This window comes from Periophthalmus magnuspinnatus, chromosome 1 (genome assembly GCF_009829125.3).
Source record: "Periophthalmus magnuspinnatus isolate fPerMag1 chromosome 1, fPerMag1.2.pri, whole genome shotgun sequence".
Taxonomy (NCBI): domain Eukaryota; kingdom Metazoa; phylum Chordata; class Actinopteri; order Gobiiformes; family Gobiidae; genus Periophthalmus; species Periophthalmus magnuspinnatus.
The window spans coordinates 15,129,663-15,138,008 of record NC_047126.1 but is presented as its reverse complement, the minus strand read 5'-3'; the positions used below and the strand labels follow the sequence as shown (position 1 = coordinate 15,138,008).

The 8,346-nt window shown below is 37.9% G+C and overlaps 1 protein-coding gene across 2 annotated transcripts in view; it reads left to right on the top strand.

Annotated features, from left to right (window-relative positions):
• The first annotated feature begins 5,287 nt into the window (after window positions 1–5,287).
• The window catches only part of LOC117394029 (high affinity choline transporter 1-like), a 95,623-nt gene continuing 92,564 nt past the window's right edge, over window positions 5,288–8,346 (top strand). For both annotated transcript variants that reach the window (XM_033992044.2, XM_055224777.1), the window contains exon 1: window positions 5,288–5,546. The gene's annotated coding sequence lies outside the window, so the exon portion shown is untranslated. The remainder of the gene's footprint in view (window positions 5,547–8,346) is intronic.

The window sequence follows — 8,346 nt, the reverse complement described above, 5'->3', positions numbered from 1 at the left end:
ATTTTTAATCATTTTAGATTTGCCAGTGTTTCCTCTGAGGAGCCCTCTGCACCGGGAGCTGTGGTTGGCTGTGGCTGCTGGGCCCTGGCTCGTGGGCCCTGGAGGTTTGGTCTTGACCTCATCTCTTCTCGGGGCCCTGGGCTGGTGTCCTGTGGCTGTGGGTGACCCTGTTCCTGGTGCAGATGGTTCCTCTGGTGGCGCTCTCTCATCTGGTTCATCTTTATCCAGCCTGTTCCACTTAAACATATTTTAAATGAAACTGAGGTATTTTAACATGTGTTGAGGTGGGGGGTGGGAGTGTGTGTTGGGGTGGGGGGTTGTTTGGTTGTGTTTATTGATGTGTTGGGGTTGGGTTGTTGGGCTGTCGGGTGGCTGGGTGGGTTTGGTGGGTGGGACTGATTTTAATGCTTTGTAAAGCACTTTGTGTTACTTTTTTTTTGTATGAAAAAGTGCTATATAAATAAAGTTTGATTTGATTTGATTTGATAATGTTTTGGTTGAGTTTCCAGTATTGAACAAATGTGAATGAACTGTCAAATGCACCAAAAAGTGCAGATGCATCACACTTTGGCGCTGTTTAAAACATCCCAATGCAAATTGATTTTTATTCAGTTTACTCCGCCAGATTTAATAGTTTTTTAGACTATGATTGCTATTCTAGATTTATTTATCCAAAACATGTTTCAATATATCTCCCACACTCAGATGTATGTCACTCTAAAACCTTCAAATCAGGCTAGAAATCTATGGGTAATAATTACTCAGACTTTAACAGCCACATCAAATCAATAACATCTGCAGATTTTTACTATCTAAAACACTGAAAAAATCAAAGGTATACTGTCTAAACCAGACTTGGAGAGACTTATCCAGGCATTTGTTTCCAGTAGGTTAGACTACTGTAACGGCCTGTTCACTGGCTTCTCGAAACGAGCGTTAAGACAGCTCCAGTACATCCAGAACACTGCTGCTCAAGTCCTGGTCCTTCCTGCGGCTCAGAGAATAGACTTTAAAGCAGCTCTTCTTGTGTACAAGTCTTTACATGACCTAGTACCAAAAAAGATCTCTGATATGTCCATCTCACACTCTGAGGACTTCAGGGACCGGCCTCCTGCTGGTGCCCAGAGTCAGGACTAAACATGGAGAATCAGCATTTCAGTTTAATGCAGCTAAAACCTGGAACAGTCTTCTTGAAGATGTGAGACAGGCCTCTACTTTGACAATGTTTAAATCCAGGCTCAAAACAGTTCTTTTTAGCTGTGCATATGAAAGGTTTTTATTCTGCAGACATCTCTTTAATGTTATTTTTGTGATGATTATTTATTTGTTTGTATTGCTGTAATGTCTTTCTTATTCTGTAAAACACTTTGAACTACTTTGTGCATGAATTGTGCTACAAATAAACTTGCCTTGCCACTTCTATTATATGTGTCCATTTGTGCTATAAAATCACAAAACTTGCATACCTACCTGGCACTAGTAGAATCAGCATTTTTCTCACACAGGCACAATTGCTGAATCGTAAACCATACACGTTCTTGCCACCAGTATGAAAATATGCACAACTGTCTGGAAATCCCAGGTCCACGTGAGACAAAGAGCAATTTTGATTTCATTTTTTGTACCGAACAAAGACGTCTTTATGTCTGCAAATATTTATTGGACATCAATGCATACTTTCATCTTTGCAAAAAAGCCAGGCTGGCCTCTGGTTTCTCAAGGAAAAAATTGGGCTTGCACGTTATGGTGACTCCTCCCACCTCCTGAGGTTTAAAGTAAGAGGGAATCTGGCTTTTTAGAGACTACCATCATTTTCCCTGGGCCTACCTGTTGAGCTTTGAACTTGAAGTGAATGGCAATTAGTGATAGCACTCTCACTTATCTGCAAGAAGTTTACAGGTTTTGAGTTTCAAGTATTGTACAAATGTGAATTAACTATCAAATTACCCAAAAAAGTGCAGATGTATCACGTTTTGCCATTGCTTAAAACATCATAATGCAAATGTATTTTTATTCAATTGACTCAGCCTGATTTAACAGCTTTTTTAGACTATATACAGAAACTTGCTATTCCAGATTTACTTCTCCAAAACAAATGTCTTTAAAAAAAAATATATCTCCCATTTCTACTATATGTAGTATTAAGCTACTGTGTCCATTTGTGCTTTAAAATCACCTGCTGTGATGTTGACCTACACTTGAGCTGGAGCTGTAAATCTTTAATGTTGAATTGCTTGGCACCAAGAGAATCAGCATTTTTCTTACACAGGCTCAATTGTTGAATCATAAACCATACACGTTCTTAACACCAGTATGAAAATATGTACAACTGCCTGGAAATGCCAGGTCAAGTGAGACAAAGAGGAATTTTGATTTCACTTTTTGTACTGAACAGACTGTACTGTCTACAAATATTTATTGCACATCAACACATGTTTTCATCTTTGTGAACAAGCTGTCAGCCTCTGGTTTCTCAAGAAATATTGCAGCCGCCGGACCCCGTTCTCTGGACAGAGTATTATGGTAAAGCCCTGAAAGTGTGAACCATATGGACAAAAGACCAGTTCTCTTTTCCCGCAAACAGGAGAGAGACCATTCAGACAAACATCAGTTGGAAAGTTGAGTTTGTTTATTATAAACTAAAATACATCTCCATTGTATTTCACTTTAGTTAGTGACATTTTAAAATGTATTTATCTCAAACATAAGGAATGTTTGAGACTGTTTGTAGAATGAAGTTCCACTCCTTAAAAAATACTTGCTGATTGTCAATACATTTTACTTAAAACTATTTACACATAAGTTACATATTTTTATGTAACAGAATGCTTATTAAACAAAACCTATTTTAATCTCCTATTTTTAATTTCTCAAATAACACTTTTGTATATAGTTTTAAGTTTTATATTACTGCATTGTTTAATCATATCACTGAGTCCACAGAGTTATTCCATAAACTGTTAAACATCTGCTTTAAAGGGTGGTCTGTGCATGAAGCGGCTGTAGCCGAAATTTACCCCTCAAATTGTAAACACAGTCTCTATTTTTCAATAAATGTTTTGTATATTGCTTGGTATTGCATTATTTTTCACTTTATACATCATTTGAATTATTTTAAGTTTAACATTATCATTGAGCTTTAAACATTGTGATTCCATAAATAAAACATTTGTATTATCTCAATATCCTGCCTGATTTATAATTCTTATGGCTCTTTTTTGGAAGACGTACAATCTGTGTATAGTAATCTTCTGGGTCTTCTCCCACACTTCAATACAGTCATTGAAATATGGGCACACAAGAGCACAGTACAGAGTATGTAACATTTTAGGATTTAATTTAAATCTGCATCTAGTGCACCAATGCTTCTGGCTATTTTAACACACAGATAATTTACATGTGCCTTCCAACTCCATGTGTGGCCTAGAATCACTCCCAAAAAATATTTTCAGAGGCTGTCTCAATTTTTACCTTGTCTGTTTCCAAATATATCAATCATTTATTTTCTGGTTCCTAAATATAATACATATAATGCACTTATGTTTAAAGATAGCTTACTTGAATCAGACCAGGATATCCCCCAAACAAAAAATATGCATGTCATCAGCAAAAATTACACATTTTAGGAAGTTGGACACTGTACAAATGTCATTAACAAAAAGGATGAACAAGTTTGGACCCACTACCGACCCCTGTGGAACACTACAGGTAATACATTGTAATGTTGAAGGATAATTTCCTATTCTCTAAATTTCTTTTAATTCAATTATATGCCACACTTCTCATGCCTTATCTTTATTATGTAATGTATTATGGTCTCTAGTATCAATATTAAAGAAGTTCCTTAAATATATTCCACTTCCATTTTTAAGCTTTTTCACTACCTCAGTTAATGTCTAGGAGGCTGATCTTCCTGCTCTGAAGCCATACTGACTTTCAGAAAGTATTTTTATTTATTATTTTTTAATAATAATAACTAAAGCTCTGCCATAAATTTTTTTTTTTTTTCCATAACTTCTGAAAACTGCAAGAGCAAGGATACCGGTCTATAATTGTAGAAAACATTCTTTTCTCCAGCTTTATATAAAGGAATATGTTTTCAGGATATTTAAAGTTTATTTTCTGTTTTTTAATTATATTGAGTAATACCTTCCATGTACCTTTTAAATTATATTTATTGTCTTGCAATAATTTATTATAATAATCTTTCTTACATACTCTGATTTTTGTTAAAATTTGTTGATGGTTGTATAGGGCATTCTTTTTTTCTGCAAGTATTTATCAAAGCCTCGGTCATCCAAGGAATCGATGAATGTTTGTTTTGATTACTCCATTGTTTGAGTGGACAAGTTTTATCATATATCCAAGGAAGGATTGTATGCTTTTTTGTATTGCTCTCTTTCATAATTACTCTCCAGTCATTGCTCCTTAAGTAATTTCTGAATGTCATTATGTTTTCATCCATTTTAAATCTCATATAATGAATTAGTTTGGACCTGTGTTTCTGTCTGTATTCACATTCATGTATTATGAAAACAGGTAAATGGTCAGTCATGTCATTGACTAAGGTGCCACAAACAAAACTATTACATCATACTCATACTCATTACTCATATTATTTGTAAAAATGTCGTCAGTCAATATATCAGAATGAATAGTTATATTGTTGGAAACAAACAATGCATACGAAACAAACAATGCATACATTGTTTCAATAAATAAATAAATAATTATATATATATATATATATATATATATATATATATATATATATATATATATATATATATATATATATATATATATATATATATATATATATATATATATATATATATATATATATATATATGGGGGGGGGGGGGTTGCTCAAAAACAAGAAGGAAAAAAGGGCCTTTAACTGAAGTTGAAAACACATATTACAGACCTGTTAACAAATCACAAAGGTGTTTTACAAATGATTAAAGAGGTGTGTCAAAGCTATTAAAAAAGAAGAACACAATATTTGAAAGTATGATTACTTTTGGCACTGTATTTTTGGCATTATACAGGAGCAGATACAAGAGAAACAGGTTTATCAGATGCCCAACCACAGCCCACGTTCATCCTCATGAGGAGCAGAGCCTATAATGGAGGGTGAGGAGGGGGGCAGAGTCTTCGCTGCTGATCTGCTCACTAATTGGCCACTTGAACCTGCTGTATGGACCAATCAGCTGGCAGCAGTGGCAGCTTCACTTGGGCCTGCATGTCGTGGTGACCCCTCCCACCTCCTGAGGTTTAAAATGAGAGGGAGGCTGGCTACTTTAGAGGCTACCATCATTTTCCTGGACCTGCCTGTTGAGCTTTGAACTTGAACTTTTTTACTATCCTCCTCTGTGGTCCTCTGCACAAAAAGAGAACTCCTTTTAGTTTGATTGGTATATATTTTGTACCTATAGCGCCACACCTGTTGGATCAAATTTTATAAGCCTGTCTATCTACTGTTTGCTTCTGCTACTCAGAAAAAGAAGAAACTTCACACACTTCACATCACTATTTAAACCTAGGTACGTATCTGAATGCTTTATCTAACAGTGATGCAAGAGTGTCCTAACAATATCCAGTAGCATCATATAAAAGTGTATTGCAGCATTTTATAGACACAGAATCACCTTGTGTACATATGTGTGTGGATTTGAAGTTATTTGAGCTTGGTCAAGTAGGGACATTAAGTGTAAGTACATGCCTGTTCTTGAAATAGCACTGAGCCAAATTGGTTTGTAGGCCACAGGAGTGAATACTACACTATATCATTGATTTTGTTTAGTGACATATTACAACTTCAATTACTCTTTACATTACTGGTGATATTTGAAATGCACTGACAGCCAGCATACGTGAAGTTGTAGAACTATTTATACTTGCGCAATGAAGTATTGCCAAAAGTTATGTCACAGTTCCTCATTATGTAAACAAATCTTTCTTGCGCTATATAGTCAAAATCTATCCTTAGACTAAACTTGTTCTGATAAGTGTTGAGTCACATGTTCCTGACAGTCAACAGCACAGAGTGATTTCACACAGGATGGGTGAACAGTTGTCCTGACATGATTGATCGTTGTTTACACAGGTATGGAGACAACTTGATTTTAATCTCAAAGTAACTGCCTTTTTATCTTAGCTGGACTGTAGCCTGCTCAAATCTGAAGGTCCCATTTGATAACCAGGAATCCTAAGATGCACCTCCACGTCTTAACAGGGGGGCTAAAGTTGTGGCAGAAGTGCAGGGGTGCAAGAGGCTGGTCTCTGAATGGAAAATTACTGAGAGGCAGCCATGGGGAGGTGTGTGTATGGTGGGAGGGTTGTTTTAGTAAAAAGACTTTTACTGTCAGCATACTTCACCTTTGTAAAAGAGAAAAGAGACTTGAAATGTCCAGATATCAAAGCAAATGTTACAAAGCCACTTGGATAAGCTGTCAGGGATACACATCAAATCAATGCTTTTATGGTGTTTTTACAGGCTTACATTATGGGGTTATGGCCATGTAGTGTTTTAGTATAAAAGTGATGTGTTTACAGTTTTCCTATGCATATAAATGGTTTGCATCTGTTGGGTCTCTTGTGTAAGTCCAACAGTGGATCATAGTTACAAGTCAATTATACTCAATCACTGTCATCTCTAGTGCTATTTTGTACATTATATTTTCAGAAGCAAGTCAGATCTAATGTTTGTTCGTTATTGTTGTCATCTGATTTATAAATGATTACAATTAAGGCAAGGCAGTGATCTTTTGTAATCTTTTGTCGTGGCAGTTTTTGTTACTAATGTTTGAGACAAATATATTTCAAATAGCAATACTGGGGGAAAAAATTGCTCCTTTCCTGAATAGTTTTAAAATGGCTTTGATCAGAACTAGCAGAAGAATTATATTCATAATATCAATTATTAAAAGAAAACAATTATTTTGCTTGGAAAATTACGTACTATTGTCTAAAAATGTTTTTATTATTGTATCAAAATTGCTATTGAGTGTTGAACTTTTACTGTAGCATTGAGTTTGACTTTTGTTATTCACGCTTAAGTGAGAAAATTACGTCACCATGTTGATTTTAAGATAAAATTCTCCTTACATGCTTTGTGCTGTCAGTAATGCCTGACTATGGAAAATAACCAACCATCATCACGTGACCCTGCTATTATTTGTCATGCTGAAATGAGAGATGCGTTATTAATAATTTGATAAAGAGCGCAGCCACTGTCCCAGAGCGGCCCAGATAAGTATGTGTTTGCATTATACTGGTTAAGCTAGAGGGACTCAGCAGCAGACCAATTTGAGGAGTGCTGAGTAAAGCCTTGACTGTTCCCATCCAACCACACACCCACCTCACATGGAGCACTGCACGTGACTGTCCTCCCAGGTGCCCACAGCTCGTCAAAATCTAAGAGGAATTTCAACAGCAAAATCACCAGACCATAACCACTGTACATACAACCGTGTTTTTTATCTCACAAAAACAATGTTTACATACTATGATTTCACTAGCTGTTTTCTTTGGACGTGTGCCAGTCCATACTTTGATGAATTGTGTATGGCCCCAAGCACACATATGTTAAAAATTAAGTTAGTACTCCCTCGAAGTTGATGGGAGATCCAAAATATGTCCTTAATTGAATCCAGGCGTTTAATACTGACAAAAATGAAGTGGTGGATATTTGACTCGTTGCAACATTAGAAAGCACAAGTCAGGAAAGTAGTAGCGTGACCCTGTTTTTATGAAGAATGTCTGTATGCTTCCCCTCCCCGAACCGCCACCTTAACGTGGTGGAGGGGTTTGAGCACCCGAATGATCCTGGGAGCTATGTTGTCGGGGGCTTCATGCCCCTGGTAGGGTCACCCATGGCAAACAGGTCCTCGGAGACGGGTCTGACTAAGAGCGGTTCAGAAGCCCTTCATGAAGAAAAATACAACAAGGCAGTTTACGTCGCCCGGACTGGCGTTACCGGGGCCCCACCCTGGAGCCAGGCCTGGGGTGGGTGCTCGGCAGCGAGCGCCTGGTGGCCGGGCCTTTCCCCACGGGGCCCGGTCGGGCCCAGCCCGAAGAAACGACGTGGGGCCGTCCTCCCGTGGACCCACCACCTGCGGGAGGAGCCATGAGGGGCGGGTGCGGAGAGATCCGGGTAGCAGTCGAAGGCGGGGACCTCGACGACCGGATCTCCGGACATGGAGACTAGCTCTGGGGACATGGAATGTCACCTCGCTGGGGGGGAAGGAGCCTGAGCTTGTGCGGGAGGTTGAGCGTTACCGGCTAGATATAGTCGGCCTCACCTCCACGCACAGCTTGGGCTGTGGAACCCATCTTCTTGAG